Source organism: Ascaphus truei, chromosome 18 (genome assembly GCF_040206685.1).
Source record: "Ascaphus truei isolate aAscTru1 chromosome 18, aAscTru1.hap1, whole genome shotgun sequence".
In the NCBI taxonomy this organism is placed as follows: Eukaryota; Metazoa; Chordata; class Amphibia; order Anura; family Ascaphidae; genus Ascaphus; species Ascaphus truei.
The window spans coordinates 40,146,511-40,152,757 of NC_134500.1; positions in this window are offsets into that span (position 1 = coordinate 40,146,511).

A 6,247-nucleotide genomic window follows, 5' to 3' on the forward strand; every position below is an offset into this window, starting at 1 on the left:
TCACCGGTCTCCAGGGCTTCGGCCAGGACCTCGATGAAATCAGGTCCCAGCATCTCCCAGAAAAACTGGAAGAACTCCACAGTCAGCCCGTCTAGCCCCAGCGTTTGTCCGCGGGACATGAGACTGAGGGCTTCAGAGAGCTCGGCCAGAGTCAAAGGTAACTCAAGCTGCTCCCTTCCACCCTCGCCGACCATGGAAAGCCCCTCCCATAAGAGCCTGCATGCGTCTGGCTGGATGGACTCCGGAGAGAAAAGGTCTACGTAGAATCTCCGGGTTCTGTCCCGGATGCTCTCCGGGTCAGTCAGAGGGGTACCGTCTTCTGCTAGCAAGCAGGTGATATGTTTACGGTTTCCCCTCTTTTTCTCCAGCGTGTAGAAGAGGCACGACCCGCGACCCATCTCCCGAAGGAAGTGGATGCGGGATCGCACATATGCCCCCCGAGCTCTCCGATCTTCCAAGTCCCGGAGAGCGCACTTCCTCTCCACGTACGCACACTGCAGGTATTGGTCTCCTGCCACAGACAGCTGCTTCTCGAGATCGAGCACCTCTTCCCTAAGGGCCTCGATCTCAGCATCGCGCCGCCTGCTGGCACCTTTGGTGTACTCCTGACAAACGAGGCGCAGATGAACCTTGCCCACGTCCCACTACTGCTCTAACGTGGCAAAGTCTGATCTGCAACCTCTCCAGGCCATCCAAAAGTCTCGGACCGACGTCGCAAACCCCTTGTCCTCCAACAACGTATTGTTGAAGTGCCAATAGACGGCCGAGGGCGCTGCTGGTAGTAGCGCCACCGTCACGGACGCACAATTGTGGTCCGAAAACGGCACCAGCCTTATGGTACTGGACTGGGCTTGCGACAGGCTGTGGCTGGATATATACAGCCTGTCTATCCGGGACCAGGACATCCATTCACCCTTAAACACCCTAACATGGGTGAACTCAGTGGATGCCTCAGGATGTTGTTCTCACCAGACGTCTACCAAGGAGTAGCGGGTGATGACCTCCCACAAGGCCGACGCAGAACACGGGTGTGGCTCCGGACCATTCCGGTCTTTCAGAGCCTCGAGGGTGCAGTTAAAATCACCCCCGAGCACCACGTGTTCGTCCGCGTCGACTGTCTCCAGGTATTCAGACATTCTGACGAAGAACTGCCTTCTCAGGGGTCCGGTGGCAGGAGCATACACATTCAAAAAATTAAACGTGTAATCCTCGTGCCGGACCCTGAGAAATAACAGGCGACCTGGAACAACTGTTTTGGCAAGCAGTAGCTCTGGTTGAAAGGACTCAGAGAACAGGGTCACCACCCCACTAGATGATGAAGTGAGGTGGCTGAAGAAGACACTGCCTCGCCACTCCAGATGCCAGCTGGCTTCAGCCTCTGGAGTGGTATGGGTTTCCTGCAGGAAACTCATAGAATACTTTCCCTTCTGTAAAAAGGAGAGTACCTGGAACCTGCGAAACCCATCCTTACAGCCATTCACGTTAAGTGTACCGATGCTCAAAGCCATTGGTAATCAGGAGTTTTTCTTGTGCTTTCCACAGGCGCTCAGGGTGCTACACCCCGAGAAGCCTTTATGTGGTCTCGCATCAATTTATGAAATTTCAGGACACGAAGATGGATAGGCCCAGAGATTTTGGCCTTGTGGTTAGCCCTGATGTATACTAAGAGAGAGTGGAGAATGACCGAGGCATCCTTCCACCTTCCAAGGGCCAACTGCACCTTCGTGGTTCCGTGTTTGCAGAGGGTATCCTCCAGGAAACCATCTAGCTCCTTAGCAGGGATAACGGGGGTCAAAGAGTCCACCGCCTCCGCGGTGCCAGAGGACTCCTCACTGAGCCCCAACTCCCCGAGCTCCTCTTGACTGAAAAACTCAAGAACCCCGCCCTTCCCTGTGGGGGCCTTTCTCAGACTTAGAGTGGGTCCCCTCTTCGGTGTTTCCACGAGGGTGTCCACTATATCCTCCACATCCAACCCCGGGGTAGGATGTTCAGGGGTAGCTGGTGGCGGTATGGCGGAGGTAGCGGTCTCCCTAGTGTCCTCGGGGGCCAACGAGACACACAGTGCCCTCCTGGTCTCCTCTACCGCCATGCGAACAAACAGGATGCCACAGGTGTTCGTATTAATCGCGGGAGGGCACTTTTCAGCAAGTACCACATAGGGAGGGTCCAGCCCAGCAGTCGCCTCCAACAAAGTGCCCGATCAAAACTCCTCACCAAGAGAGTTCACATCTGGCATCTCCCAGATGCAAAGTGAAGTGCTCGCTAAAACACCCTCACCCACACCCGCCTCCCCCGCTTCATCCTTCAAACCCCCAACCACGGGGTCAGCCCTAACCCATCTCCTCCCTCCGGTGACACAAACCGGGGCTTTTTAGCCCCAGGTGTGCCACCCGAAGGCGGTACAGCCAGAGGGGGATTCTGGTCGACCCCCAAGTCTCTGAAGACAGCTACTTTCGGTGTGACAGGTTCACCGAAGCACAAGTCCCCGGGGGATGTTCTCCAACTGGGAGGGGTGTTGGAAGGCTCCCCAATGTCCATTTCTAGGGGTAAAGCCTCATGTTGTTGAGCACTTTGATCTTCCACCCCAGGGACGCCGGGTACCTCCTCTTCTCCTTGCATTGTCTCCAGATCTTCGAGGGGGGGGGGGCTGCATATTTATGGGGTCCGGCTCACACTGGCTAATCCAAACCTGTGGGCCGGACAGGGCCACCCTGTGCAGAATTGATGTTGCATTCCGCTTCGGAGACTTCTGAGGGTGAACATAATACGGTTCACCCTCCTCGCCCTCCTCAATCACCCTCTTTTTCTTAGTTTTTGATTTCCTCTTCCTGGGGATTGATTCCCCAAAAAAGGGTACTGCTACCTCCTCAGCAGGAGCCTCCCACCGCTTCCCCGCACCCTGTATGGTGCTTACATTGGGGGTAGGGTGCTCCTGGGGGGAGACAGCGACAACAGAGGGTGACTTCTTCAGGGTGACTTTTTTCTTCTCCCTCTTTTTTTGGGGGAGAAGTGCAGAAATCACCACCCGAGATGGGGCAGCGACATCTCCTGTGGTCCCAGGGGGGGCCTGGGCCTCTGAGGGCCCCGCCCCGGTGGGCACAGCGGCACAGGGTGTCTCCTCCCGGGGGGGGGCAGTGACAACAGAGGGTGGCCACTCCAGGGCGACCCCCTCCCCCTCTCCCCGCTCCCCGGGGAGAGATGCAGATGTCACTGCTCGAGACGGGGCAGCGACATCTCCTGTGGTCCCAGGGGGGACCTGGGCCCCGGAGGGCTCCGCCGTGGTGGGCACAGCGGCACAGGGTGTCCTCTCCCGGGGGGAGATAGTGACAGCAGAGGGTGGCCGCTCCAGAGCGACCCCCTCCCTCCGCTCCCCATGGAGAGGTGGAGACGCCACTGCTCGAGATGGGGCAGCGACATCTCCCGCAGTCCCAAGGGTCTTAGGGGTCTTAGAGGTCTTAGGGGTCTTGACGGGGACCTGGGTCCTCGAGGATCCCGCTGTGGTGGGCGCAGATGTCACTGTTCGAGATGGGACAGCGACATCTCCTGCGGTCCAAGGGGGGGCCTGGGCCCCCGAGGGCCCCGCTGTGGTGGGCGCAGATGTCACTGTTCGAGATGGGACAGCGACATCTCCTGCGGTCCCAGAGGGGACCTGGGCCTTCGAGGGCCCCACTGTGGTGGGCACAGCGGTACAGGGTGTCTCGGCAGAGGGAGGGGCGGGTTCAGGAGCTGGGATGGGGTTTCTGTTCCCTTTGGGGCAACTCCTACGAGTATGCCCCAGCTCCTTGCACAGATAGCACCTAACCCCCTCCGTGCCATAGTACACGTGTATGTAATGCCCTCGTAGGGCACCCCAAAATAACCTTCCACAGATTCTGTGTTCCCCGGCAGCAGCAGTTGTACCTACCACCTAAATGAGAGCACATGCCTCAGCGCTCTATCCCTGCAGCCCAAAGGTAATTTTGTTATAGGAGACTTAATGTCTCCCAGGGATTGCAGGGGTGGGCGTATGAGGCTGTCTGGGAGGAAGGGGGGCACATTGGAGAGAATGACCCTGGTGCCTAACCCCTCCATGGGTTCTATGGGGATGTAGGTCCCACCTACCACAATGCTTTTCTGCACTATGGTGTGGGTGGCAGCCAGCGTACGAAGGAAGAAAACGCCCCTCCCATACATCTTGCTGGCTGCCACCACAGCAGAGGCACCCACCACATCAGCCACAGCCCTCACATAGATCTCCATGTTCAGGCCAGGTGACATTGGGCACCTCACCCCAAGTTTCCTGCTCACACAGGGCGTGACCCCAGCATTGTTGTTGCTGGGGTCAATGCCTGCAGCCGCCACCTGCGCCCATGACTGAGCTGGGACTGCAGGGGTTACACTGACAACAGGAGCCGGGGGAGGTGTGGCCAGGGCACTGGATGTACCAGGCCTAGGGCTGTGGCTAATGTTGTTCCTAGGGACCCCAGGTTTTGGGGTCCGGTATCCGGGTGTGGCCCCCGTTGCTGCACTACTCCTATTCCCCTTAGGCATGATAATAATACGCCTCTAAGTAAAGGGAGGAGGTAGTGTTTAGAGAGAGAGAGGTGCAGAGAGGAACTGTCCCATTAACTACCTCTCTGCAAAGGGAGGAAAAAAACAGCTTTTAAAACCTGCTGTAATCTTCTCTTTTCTTCCCTTATTATTTACTCACTCCCTTACAATCAACCACACCACAATTTTTAAGTCTTAAAGAAAGAAAGACACAGAGCTCCCAAAAATGCAAATGACAAAGGAAGGAATCAGGCTTAAATTAAAGTAAATTAGAAGTACAACAAACAACCAGGGGTGGGGGAGGAGAGAGGGGTCAGACTACAGTTTCCAGCCAGCTAAAGTGTAGCTTTGCTGGGTTGAAACATTGCAGCCTCTGGGTGAAAACCAAAAACGGTTTTTAAACCTCAAAATACACCCAAATCCCTCTACAAAACTCACAGTATACTCACAGTATACTCCCCCACAGTTCCCCACAAAATTATAACAAATAAAGAAAGAATACAAACTGATTCCACAGCAAATGCCTGGGAGCTCTGCACGCATGCTTCTGAGTGAGAGTAGTGGGAGAAGCAGGAGATAGGTCAGGGGGAGAAGAGGAGGAGACAGTAGGGGCAGTCAGGGGAATGGCCTGTACAGCTTGGGAGGCGGAGACAGGGGAAACCTGATAAGAAGAGTCTGTGCGCGCACCCCCTGTAAGCTGGGGATGCACGCGCACAGGTTGCAACACAGGCGCGGCCCGCATGAAGCAGGGGAAGACCGCAGGAGGGGGACGGAGTCAAGAGGAGGGGAATGCATTCAAGGCCTGTGCCCGCGCGATGGCCAGCAAAGGCAGGGAGGAGCATGCACGCGCGTCCTCCGTAGGCTGAGAGGTGCACACACCGGACGTGTCACCAGGCATGCAGAACGTTGTGCCGCGGGCACCACGCGAGGAAGAGGCAACGGGACGGATGGCACCACAGGGGAAGGTAAAGGAACTACCGTGGGGGAGAGGGAGCGGGGAGGATCAAGGCAGGGGTTAAGGGAGCGCGTGGGTATGCGGGACCTGCGGGGAACGTTCTGCGGCAAGGGGAGAGAGGTAGAAGGTGAAGGAGAGAAGTGGGAAGGTGTAGAAAGGGTGACAGGAGATGGGAGAGAAGGACAAGGAGAAGAAGGAATCTCCTGAGTCATCACAGTATCCCCCCCTTGAGGATCAATCTCCGAGTGATCCAACCACGGCTTGAGGGGGAATTTCTGGTGAAACTGGGAAAGCAACCTTGGGGCATGGACGTGATGTGCCGGTACCCAGGAACGTTCCTCAGGACCGTAGCCCTTCCAGTGTACTAAAAACTGAAGTCCTTTTTTGGAGACACGAGAGTCGATGAGAGACTATTTCGTACTCCTGGTGACCCAGGGTGGACACTGGACTAGGTCTCCGAGAGGGATCCGGGAAATGAGGGCTGGACACAAATTCTTTAAGGAGGGAAACATGAAAGACTGATGGAATTTTCATTGAGGGGGGAAGCTCGAGACGATAAGCTACAGCATTAACCTTCTCTAGGATCTTAAAAGGTCCCAAGAATCTAGGGGACAGTTTGGGTGAAGGAGACTTGAGCCTAATATTCTTGGATGACAGCCAGACCAGATCACAAGGCTTGAATGAAGGACCTTTTTGGCGGTGACGATCAGCTTTGATCTTTTGCTTGGCCACCGCAGACCGTAAGGACTTGAGAATCTTTTT